The sequence below is a fragment of the Taudactylus pleione genome, unplaced genomic scaffold (assembly GCF_031769625.1).
Source record: "Taudactylus pleione unplaced genomic scaffold, aTauple2 ptg000556l, whole genome shotgun sequence".
NCBI classification, from domain to species: Eukaryota; Metazoa; Chordata; class Amphibia; order Anura; family Myobatrachidae; genus Taudactylus; species Taudactylus pleione.
Genome location: NW_028284958.1, coordinates 22,463,593 through 22,475,970, shown reverse-complemented (window position 1 = coordinate 22,475,970; position 12,378 = coordinate 22,463,593). Strand labels below are relative to the sequence as shown.

Genomic DNA, 12,378 nt, shown 5'->3' with positions numbered 1-12,378 from the left:
TAGTGTATCTTTTGTGGGTTCTACTGCAGGGGGCGTTGGAGGGGTTAGGGGGCCCCGGACCTAGGTCATATAGCTGTCTGTAAAGTTCATGGAATTGCCCACTAAGCAATTGTGTCTGGTCTGTTGACTGGCCTTAAAAGGGGAACCTGTCTGTGCTCATATAGTTGGCGTCTCTATCGCACCCTATCTGTAAAGCTCCATACTGATGTGATCCATCCCTCATGCTCTCGTTTCACCATCACAGGCACAGCTGAGCTGAACAGTGAGCAGACAATAAGCTTCTCCTTCATTACAGCATTTGTAAAGTGGGTGGCAAGACACAGTGAGTAATGTGGCATAATATAAACTAGGCGCAGTACAAAGTGACATAGGAGTCTATTCATAAAGAACATGAAGTGGTTCACGATAACTATCACTACATATCACATTACATCGGTGATATATAGTGAAGTTTAGTAGCCATTCATGTATACTTACCTTTTCCAGCGTCTTCGGGCGCTGTCCGGCCTCTTCGCGATCCCTGTACGCAGTGAGAATACAGACATATTGGGTGTCCTAAGATGTATACCGGCGCTAAATTAAAGTTGCTGTGTTTAGTTAAAACATAGACAAGTGTGCAATTGATCACATTTATTTCATCATATACATATTATCATAAAAATAATTTAAAATACCATAGATAGAGTGTACCCTATAGTTAGGGAGCAATAAATACAATATCCAATATATCGCTAATAGGGGACTAATAAATCCATGGGTAGGACACTACCGTTGGGACTGTTGTAAAATTCCACAGGCAGGGTCCAGCAAATATTTACCAAGTGAATTGTCCTGATAGCTCAGTCCAGATGGTAGCTCCTGTGTCCAAATCCTGTTGGTTGATCACAGAGTGTAGACTGGGTAGGACTCACTTGTAGCTGCTTCCCTTTGATGATAATGGTCGTTGTCCCGATAATCATGTGTCCAAAATATCCCAGATGGTAGATTGGTATTGTCCCCAAGCGATAGGCAGTGAAAATAAGGCTTTGGGTGTCCTATAGGACGTCCTGCGCTGTCGGCTCAAAGCAGCAGCACTGAGCGTCCTATAGGACGCCCTGCGCTGTCAGCTCAAAGCAGCAGCGCTGACCATCGAGCTTGAACGAGACCCTTGTGGTAGGGTCTCGGTGCCGCAAGCTCCAGAGAGCTTTCGGCTCAAACAGAGCTGAAAGCTCTCCCACTGACATCACTTGTCAGTGGGGTCGCCCCCAGACGGTAGGCATTCTCATGGGAATGCCTCCGTCTGGGCAGCCACCCCCCTGGCCCGCCCACCAAAGGGGGCGTGCTGTCACTCGACATCGACAGCACGCCCCCTTTGGTACGAGACCCGGAGCGACTGATTGCCGGTCGCTATCCGGGTCTCGTGCATGCGCACGACGGAGCCGGCTCCATCGTGCGCATGCGCACTGGGCTACCATCGACCCACTTGCGACCGGGTCTGAATCAGGCCCACTGTTTGGCATAATGTGTACTCGAAGCACTATGAAGTGGAATATTGTGAAATGACGGCACTAGAATGTGGCATAATATGAATTGGGGGCACTGTTCATTTGACGTGAATTTGGTCACTACTATGAGACATAAATTGAACTACAGCACTACTATGAGGCCTAAAACTAACTATGGCACTACTAGTAACACCATTAACTAGATACTACTATTGGGCGTAAAATTAACTAGATCACTACTATGGGGCATAAAGCTAACTAGGGCACTACTAGTAACAACATTAACTAGATACTACTATTGGGAGTAAAATTAACTAGATCACTACTATGGGGCATAAAGCTACCTAGGGCACTACTAGAAACAACATTAACTAGACACTACTACGGGGTGTAAAATTAACTAGATAACTACTATGGCGCATAAGGTGAACTAGGGCACTACTATGGGGTTCAAATGAACAACCGATGTGGGAAGAGGAGTCTCTTTTGAAGCATTGGGTTGGGGGCCCTTCAAAATTTTGCTATGAGGCCCTCAAAGTTTTGGCCACGCCCCTACTCTCTTGTGTCGTATGTAGGCAATGCCCTCTTCTTGTGTATCCCATAACCTCTTATGTCATAACGTAGCCCGCCCCGTGCCCTCTTGTGTCCTGGTGCAGCCCGTGCCCTCTGGCTGTGGCAGGGAACGTGTTACTGCCTATACACAGCCTTGGAGCAGTGCGTCCGGGCGGTGGAGGAGCAGCGGCGTCCTGTACTTAACAGCTTATTCAGCAGCCTGACCTGTGATCAATGATTCGGGCTGCGCATTGGAAACAGCAGAGCCGCCGGAGACCTCGCAACATCAGAGCAGCCAGGGGACCCTGAGATTGAGTCATCACCGACAGGAGAGGACCAGCGGCGACGGCAGTGCCGGGGACACGTGGGGAGCAGCAGCCCGGGGCCCGGGCAGGGTGGGGGGAGAGGGGTGTCGGTGCGGCTCATCCTCCGCACAATGACTGGCAGCCAGGGAGCAGGAGACAGGAGACCTCTTTGATCAACACCCTATTGGTGGTGGATCCTGTGCCAGGAGGTGAGTTAGGCATGGATGGGGGGGGTCTTCGAAACAGCAATGAGGGTCCCATCTGTGCGTGTGTGTGACATGGAATATGTAAGGTAGACTTTATCTCCATAGGGTGCACACATATACACAGGGTGCACACATAGGGACTCCCTTAAATAGGGAGGGTGCACACATAGGGACTCCCACTCATATGTGCATACATAGGGAATCCCATACATAGTTTGCACATATAAGGACTTTCACAAATAAGGTGCACACATAGTGACTCCCATACATGGTTTGCACACATCGGGACCCCCCATAATTAGGATGGACAAATAGGGACTCCGCTACATAAGGTGCAGATATAGGGACTCCTCTGGATGCTTCTTGTAGGAGAAGACCCATGTCCTTATAGTACTTTCACTGGGAGGCATTTGCAAGCATCTCTCCATTGGCAGCCAATAGGTTAAACCTGCGAGCGCCCCCCATGCAGAGAGACCAGCTCCGTCTGCCAGACCGGGTCCAGTATTTGTTCGGGACTCTACAGCTGAGACACAAGAGCTGCCCTCGGATACCAGTGGTGAGTATAGGCAGTCCCATTCACTTACTGAGATTCACTTGCTGAGATCCCAGCGTGTTTCCTGCCTGTAACCCTGTTCCTGCTGGAGCAGCCTGCAATGCAGAGTCTGGATGAAAGAACATGCCTATTATATGTGACCAGACTGGCAGATGCAGTGTTAATTCACCAGGTGTATATTTTAGGGTCCATGGGAAGAGGTGTGCTCCTGTGTCACTTACATCTAGGGGAGTGACTGTTGATCTGCTTTTACCTATATATGTATAAGATCCGTAGGAGTTGTCAGGTCATTTTTTATCATCATTACCAGTGATTTGAGTGTGATTAATCCTATCTGCCCTTAGGGCCTGTAAAGCTTTTACCTTTATGCTGTTACATCGTCAAAGTCATTTTGAGAGCTAGACAGTTGTGTTGTCAGTAAATGTACCTTTAAGGTGCACTAGTTACTGTCTACTGCTTTACACCCTCTATTGGGGGAGTAGTACATAAGTTGTGCTTGTTATATAAGGTGTGCAGGGCATTGCAGGTAAATGCTGTGTGTCTGCAGCATCAGTCCATGCTGATTTGAGGCCAGTCTTGGAACCCCTAACTCACATGGGTAATCACAGCTGGCAACCCTACGTTACAGTAGTGCCATGTTGCAAGGCAAACCTACACACGCATGGGTTTATGGTAAAGACCATTGCACGTACTAAGAGGACAGCAGGTGTTTAATGCAGCATTTAGGGGCCAGATGTAGTAGCTTGCAGGATCTGTAGAGTTTTTTTTTTGTTACTGTTTTGCATAATGCTGTTGTCTGTATCATTTGGTATAATTTCATTTTTAATGATTATTTATGGCCACAGCGCATGAAAGGGTGAAGAGTGGTATATTTAGCATTGCAATATCATTTACAATGCTAATTGTAACCTGGGTGTGTATTCTAGAGATGCTGTATAATCAGCCTCTTAAATACTAGTGCAGAGATCCCATTAAGTGTCTATACCAGTGACTGCACATCTCTGCATTACAATACCGTACGTATGTCCATTTACACTATGTTTATCTGTATGTTTATCTCAGAGACAGCTGAGCCATGTGTGAACTATCAAGATCTGTTGACACTCATTTTTAGCGGGATGACATTTGCTGTCAAATCTCTTTAAAAATCAGAGTATTTATTTAGTGTACAAATAGCAGGATTGCATCATAGAGCATGGGGGTTTTATCTGAAGTTAGACTTGCATTTTCTGCCCATCTTTGTTTTTACAATCAAAGGGATTTTGTTGGGGGATGTGGGGTGAAAACAGTGAAATATCTGTCTTAGGGCACTGTCTGATTTGTCCAGGGTACTGGAATTAACTGATAAACATTTATCATCCCAGGTCCTGTGCAAGCCTCAGAATATCTCTTATAAAACATTATATTGTCTGCAGATTTCTACTAGCTAGTTTCACATATATATTTCACACTTATGTGAGTGTGATTGTGTTTTTATTTGGGGGGGGGGAGAGGGGACTTTACACATTTTATCAAAGGGTAAAAATAATTTTAGAGATAATTCTTGTGCCGTAAGCTATTTTCATTGACTTCTAGAAAAGTTTGAAAGAAATTTACAGTATATAACTGAATGCTGTAATTATATAACTAGTTTTTTTTTTCATGTACTTGTTCTATTTTTAACCCGTTCTGCATATACCAGGTGTAGCTGTTCTCTGCATGTGTTATTTGAATGAGTCACTCTATACAGTGAAGCATTGGTTTTTAATTGGCATCTGTTTGATAAAGAATGTATTTCCACTGGTTATACTGAATGTGTGCTGTGCTGGTGTTAAGAATGTGAAAAGTATTATTTCTTGTGAAATGGGATTTTTTTCGTTAAGTACATACTTCTACCAGATATACCGCAGATCAGGGTTGTGATTTAAACAGTAGTCTGTCCTGTCTAATCTTTCATATTTCATGATGTGCTGTAAACAGTAAAGCTGTACAGTAAAATGTTTGTGGTCATTTTACAACCTATTAACCAAGATATTTCATTGTATAAAGTTTTCAGTGGGGCTTTTGTAAAAATGTGCCAGGCTGACAGCTGCCTCCACTATCTATAACTCACCCCTGGGTATATTGTGCTAATATTATGCAACCTGTCGGACTATATAAGTGAGCAATTAATTCTTTACTGGGTTAAACAAAGATTAAGCTGCTTGGTAAAAATATTACAAAGGTGGCCAAAATAATGATTGAACTGAAGAGCCTAGCATGATGTGCGTCCTTGGCATCCTCAGGCAGGACTCTCAGATTATGCCCCATGAGTAATATGTTAGATGCAACGGCTACCTGGCTCCTAGATTTATCTAGCCCTGCAATATGGTACATGGAAGTTATTATATAAATGATATAACTCCAGACATTGCCCAGCATATTAATATTTCCATATTGCTGAGTGATATAGATTGAAACCTGTATATGATACTAGTTGCATGTGGCAGGCCAACTTATTGCGCATGACCTGTAGGGCTCCTTGTATTGCACTTTTCACAAGTTAATAAATTAATACAAATCTAAAACAGAACACATAAGAGTCAATGATGCCCTACCCACTAATGTGTTCTCAAATGTTAATACTGAGTATAAAATTCAGTCACGTAGCTGTGTTTTAACGGGAGCTACCGGTACAGTTGTTAATATTGGTAAAAATGTGACATATGATATAAGTGCATGAAAAATGCTATCAAAATGTATCACTAAAATACGCCTGCAGTTGGTATTCACTTTCATGCGTTATTAACCGTTATTAAGGGTTTTTAGGTACTTTAACCACATATAACATGGTCAGTGATTCACATAGGAAACCTTTTCATTCATAAACATTATTTAGGATCATTTTAAAGTTGCCACAATACATTTAAGAACTAAACAGTACTCTGTGGGGCATATGCATCAAAACCTGATGTGAGATAAATTTGTGAGATATATATGACCAACCAATCATCTTCTAACTTACATTTTGCAGGTTGTGTTTAAAAAATTATAGTTAGGAGCTGATTGGTTGGTGATATATATCTCACAACTTTATCTCACATCAAGCTTTGATACATATGCCCCTAAATCGGAACTGTCATTTAATGCTGCTACTAACACTGACCAAGCGTTATCTGTGAAATCTGGCAGGATGAAAAGCTGCTCCTTATGGATATCAGTATTTGGTGAAGATATATTTATCCCTGATACTTTTGTATATATATATATATATATATATATATATTGCTGTGGGTTTTACATCACAGTAAGTGTCAGTCAGTATTATTGTTCATTCTTTATGATGTCAGCTGTAACGTAACATGTGACCCTAAGTGCATTTGTTCCTATGAGGGGCTCAGTTCATGTGACCCCTGCACCTGTTGCCAGTGGGAGCTATGCTTCAAATAAGACCAAATAATCCAGCTTTCAGTGAGAACAATTAACCTTCTTCTAGCCAGACACGCTGAGCTCCTTCTCATAGCCGAAATGACATCTATTCTAGGGTGACCCATAATGCATTTCTGTGCAAGGTGTTACGTTTTCCTCTGGCAGTGAGTGGGATACCCATCCATCACAATGGTTCCTTTTGTCCCAAGGGGACAACCTCTCCCAGCTGGGTCGCTAGTTATAGAGCGAGGCAAAGTGGCGTCACTTAGCATTGCTGATCCCATTTGTTCTGTGCTAAGAAGAATGTCCTGTCACACGCACCTCTTCCCTTTGGCCTCAGAGAGCGATAAGACAGGAGGAGGGGGAAGAACTGTGGCTATTTTGACTATTTAAAACTGATTCATTGATATACTGAGCACAACGAAATCCCGGAGCGGTTTTCTACACAGGGAGGACAAGACCTCAAATATGGGAAGAATTGATGTTGGGCTATGTGTCTGTGCTTGTGCTATGTTGCATGCAGGATGCCGGTGATTGCCTTGCCCAAGCTGAGGAGCCTGCAACCTATGACATGCTTCGTTCTTCTACTACCATTAATATTTTACAGTTTGGCAGCAGAAAGCAGCCTGGGCTAGCACACTGTCTGCTGGCTACTGGAGAGAGACTGCCAGGTGTGAAGTGCAGACGAACGTGCTCTCATTAGGTATTCCACTGTGAGTCAGGCCTAAGACTACTCTGTGACTGTAAACCAGGAAAAGCATTATAGGTTTGTTTGCACAACATGGAAACAGCGATGAGGTCATCTACTAGTGTAACTACCATTCATACACTGTACTTGGTAAAATGGTGCCAGAATAGAGACACTTGACTTGGATTCCCTACAAGGTCTCCTTTACAGCAAAGTAAAAATGCTGACTCCTAAGGCGCATATCCACTACACGATTCGCTCCATGAGCGATATCGTGTAGTGTGTCCACGGTAGTGGTGCTCTCAATGTCATTAACGACATTGAGCACCCACACTGAATGATATATCGTTCAGTGACATCACCCTCCCTCGTTCCTGTACTTGCAGAACCTGACAATATCGTCAAGTGCCGGCGATAAGCGACGTCGTCATTGACCAGCGGGAGCGCCTATCGCTGGTCGTTGACGGCATATCCACTGGCCGATATGATGAACGATTTATTGGCTAGTGGATGCGCAGCTTTACTGTGTGTTATTAAACTACAACTGCAAGCAAGTTACAGTTGTAATTTTGCACTGGTCCTTGTCAAATTCTGCACTTTTGATAGGAAAACTTTGAACTAATATGGAATTAATTAGATGTATGCATTGGCAATTTTACATCATTTTGCCTTCTTGTTTTTGTAATGAACATGGATGAGATGTATCAGACCATCTAAAGAGAAAAATTGGAGAAGTTGCCCATAGCAACGGTTCTGAGTATAATTTAACTAGCACCTTCTTTAAAATAACAGACGCTGATTTGGTTGCTATGGGCAACTTTGATACATCTGGGCAAAGTTTAATACATATACCTTATCACTTATCTGGCAACATTGCAGAATTATCTTTTGCATCCCATAGAAATATGCATGAAAATTGTTGATATTGCTGTACAGTAATTAACAGCAATGTGTGCATTGCACATCACTTCGCGCTGAGAGCTTCCTCAAAGACTTGTATTTCAACAATAGTTCCAAGGTATTACTTGGTAATTACCCTTTTCCTGGGTTTCTGTCTTCAGATCACTATTAATGAGTAATAATAATTCTTATGATTTCCCATAGTGTCATGTGACTCACATGGCAACAACCATTACAGCTCACCTGATGTGGTGAGCAGAGATGCTTTCTCTGAGCTTTAGCCCCTCTGTCTGTCATGCTGAGAGCTGTGTCTATGGCAGTGGTCCTGTGGTTTCAATTTGGTTTCAATTTGTGTCATATTGTATAATTACTCGTTTCTGTGCTGCACTAAATATTCAGATATAAAAAAAAAATACTCATAATAAAAACATGTAATTTAAAAAGAAATACTATTTACTCTTTAACTAAAACATCTTCAAATATTGGGATCTATGTACTAAGCCTTGGAGAAAGATAAAGTGGAGAATGATAAAGTACCAACCAATCAGCTCCTTACTGTCACTTTACAGGCTGTAGGGTCTATTTACTAAGCCTTGGATGGAGAGAAAGTGAATGGAGATAAAGTACCAGTCAATCAGCTCCTAACTGTCATGTCACAGGCTGTGTTTGAAAGATGATAGTTAGGAGCTGTTTGGCTGGTACTTTATCTCCGTCCACTTTATCTCAATCCAAGCCTTAGTAAATAGACCCCTGTGTTTGAAAAATGACAGTTAGGAGCTCATTGGTTGGTAGTTTGGTATCTATGTACTAAGCCTTCAAGACAGATAAAGTGGACAGAGATAAAGTACCAACCAATCAGCTCCTAAATGTAATTTTTCAAATGCAGACTGTAAAGTTACAGGAGCTGATTGGTTGGTACCTTATATCCTTATCCACTTTATCTCTCTCTCCAAGGCTTAGTACATAGACCCCATTATGCCCACAGCATGTAGTCATCTGACTCTCAATGAAGCCTTGTAACAATACTGATTAGTGTTGTTACAATATATCCCAGCACTCTGGGCCTGGTTCAGAGTTGTACGCTAATGCTGTCGCTACTGTGTCTTTGCAAACAGCTGCTGTGTGGCAATATGCAAATATCACTTCCACCGGCATATGTATTGAGACGCCCACCTGCGGCTTCTTAAATCTAAGCTACTGGGTACAAGGACACAGTTCCTTCGGTATTCAGACTTCTTAGTATCCCTATGATCGCACAGAATGACCGTGTGTACTGAAACGCTGGAGCCATGTTATCTGCATACTGTATTGCAGATGCAGGCTGTGACCTGCCCCGAAATCGGTCGCAACAGGCCTGCGTTTTACCGCCATTCCCCTGCTACCTCCCCGAAACCTTGCATGATTGTCAATCGCTCTGCGTGAAAATACTCGCTGTGAGTGGCTACGGTGATTGTCTTTGATGCATGCGCTGTGCGTTGCAGATGCATGCTCAGATTGCCGATTATCTCTCAGTTGTGTAAACATTGAATAGTGTACATCTCTGAATCAGGCTCACTGTCGGGAATGGCTGTGCTACATCTTTAAACAATTATAGATATACGTAATATAACACACACACATATGTATATGTACATACATATATATATATATATATATATATATATATATACACATATATACACACACAACAAGTGTACATTTATTTTTTTCAAAAAGCACACAAAGTTATGAAAAAGAATGCAATGAGTCCAAGCTTCTATTCTTTGTGTCTGCCTATCTATTGCGCTGCACTATTACAGACAAGAAACCTGCCGCTTGTAATCGTCTCAGTTTACTGAGCAGAGAGAGAGCTGGGGACCTGCGGCCCCGAGAAATAACAAGTAATTATGTCTTTTTTTTGGTCTGTGTCTCTCTTAAACAGTGTGAAGCTTTAACTTTAAGGAGAGGTCACCTTTGAAAAGGCGAACTCTCCCCTCCCCTCCCTATCTTGTCAGTTCTTCACACAGCGGCTGAATTTACCCTCCCCATTAGCGGGAATGAATAATTATTTTCTCGATTCAGCTGGTGACGTGCGGTTCACGGGAGGTTAATTGGTAATAATGGGTTCTGTTCCAAACGAAGAACAGCTTCTCAACTGAGCCAAGGACTGTGTCCGAGAGCGGGCGATGATACCAGTCAGTGGTCATTTGCACAACGGGTTGGGATGTACACATAGGGTTTGTATGAGTCCAGATGTCGGAGGCTGTGGATTAAGTAATCCGTCTGCACTGGAAATCTGTGGCTAGATAATTAGCCTTTTAAACACAAATTCTACTATGTGCAATGATAGCAGCCTCGCCGCAATGTTATTTCTTGAGAATAATACTATAGTTCAGCAAAAATACAATATGTGTCATTCTCATGAATGTGTAGAGAATATTGCTTCAGATACATGGGCGACTTTGTTACAGCTGCACAATTACAGCACTCGGTAGACATCGTTGGAATCTGTGTATAAAACAGCTTTAAATATATTTAATTCACATGGAACAGCACAGAAACATTTATTTTCTCCAATTTGTTATTTAGTTGCTTGTCCTAAGAAATCTAACCATTTACTATCTTGATGAACTGGCAGATTCACCAAGATTAATGTGTCGCCAATCAAGTAGATAGAAAATCATTCAAAAAGCTTACCATTACTGGTTTAGCGTCATTAATCATGCCTGATGCCTGCACACAATGGAAGCCGCCATTTTATGGTGATGGCCAATATTCTTGAACAGGCAGCCGGTCAATTTTTTCAGACCTTTGTGTCTCAGTGGTATTCTAAGTGCATTTATAGGCTGAAGGGAGAATGGTGTTGTATGTTTGCGGAAAGTACTTTGTAAGCATTATTTGTATTTTGGACATTTATAAAGTCATGACAGTGTTTTCCTATTATTCAGTGTTCCCTTTGCAAATTCGTTCTGTAGAAGCAATTTATATGGCTGTCACTGCAAAAAAAGTGTCTGTTTTCTGGATACAATTGGTTGTTCCTGGGAGAGAGTAACCTGATACTTTTGTCTAAGCCAGTCAGTCAACAATCTTCTCAGTGGTCACATGACGGCAGCAGAAGGTGAGCAAGGTGGATTTGTTATTAAAGTTCCAAACACTCTTTGGACTCGAAACCATGTCAGGTGATTATGGTTGCCTTGACATCAAACTTAGCAATTTGCAAATCATGTTGTTAGAAGCATCAAACCCTAGGATAAAGGGAAAACCTCCATGTGTCTTACAGGTTGATTATTTTAAAGAAACACAATTTTTAGATGGAATTGCATCTCTATTTGTATAATATAATTCTATTATTTGACAGTAATATGGCAGATGACATATAAACAGTGATAATTTGAAGCAAGTATGAATCAAGAGATAAGTCAGGGAGGGTGGGCGGGGCGAAGAAGGAGGAGTAAGGAGTTCCATCCAGATCAAGGGTACAAAAAATGTAAACTCGCAAGGGAATATAACATTTGCAGAGGTGGGCTGGCTAGCATGTATCAATTTCGGGAAAACTTTTAAATCGTAATTAGAAGACAATCTATACGCTATTATGTAGTAGCCATAGAGGCCAAGTTTTTTTAAACGCCTTGGATGAATTGTTTATGAGATTTGTAAAGTCTCCATTTTATATATATATATATATATATATATATATATACATACACTAACATTTGTTTGCCACAGTTCTTAGTGATGGGAGGTCAGCAGATTTCTGAGCAGAAGCATTTGGGAGGTTGCCAAGCAGCAGATTTATTGAATTAGCTTATTAAGGTACTTCTGGGCTTGTAGAGGTGGCAGGAAGTTAATGTCAGTTAGAGACAGTATAAGATTCTTGACTTCTGTCCACAATTTAACCAGCTTGGTATCGCTCCACCAGCTAGGGGTGGGTGAAAGTACCCATCTGAGAGCAATGGTACCAACATGGATCTGAGGAAGATGAAGGGATGAAATGGATACATGAGGGGCATAGATACCACCTGTAATACAATTTATACTTCTGTTCCTTAAATCAGACACACATTGAAGCCTAAAGCTGGGTACACACTGACAGATATATTGGCAGATCAATTGATCGGCCAATATATCTGGTGCCCGTTGGCCAGTGTGTACCAGCAATATGTCTGTGAACCATGTTGTTCACCGACATATCGCATCGGCTGCACTGCACAGCCGATCGACAGCTTTACAGGCGGTTGTTTCATAGCAGCAGCTGCTCTGATTAGCGGAGATGCCAAGGCGCCATACAGTAGTGGCTGTGTGGGGTCTCCCTTACACAGCGTGC

The 12,378-nt window shown here is 42.3% G+C and overlaps 1 protein-coding gene across 4 annotated transcripts in view; it reads left to right on the top strand.

The window, feature by feature from the left end:
• The first annotated feature begins 2,461 nt into the window (after positions 1 to 2,461).
• The window catches only part of MEGF11 (multiple EGF like domains 11), a 386,527-nt gene continuing 376,610 nt past the window's right edge, over positions 2,462 to 12,378 (top strand). For 2 of the 4 annotated variants that reach the window (XM_088452754.1, XM_088452755.1), the window contains exon 1: positions 2,477 to 2,550. The gene's annotated coding sequence lies outside the window, so the exon portion shown is untranslated. Of the gene's footprint in view, positions 2,551 to 3,025; positions 3,104 to 12,378 lie in introns of those variants that run through there. The other 2 variants (XM_088452756.1, XM_088452753.1) reach the window with 2 other exon arrangements.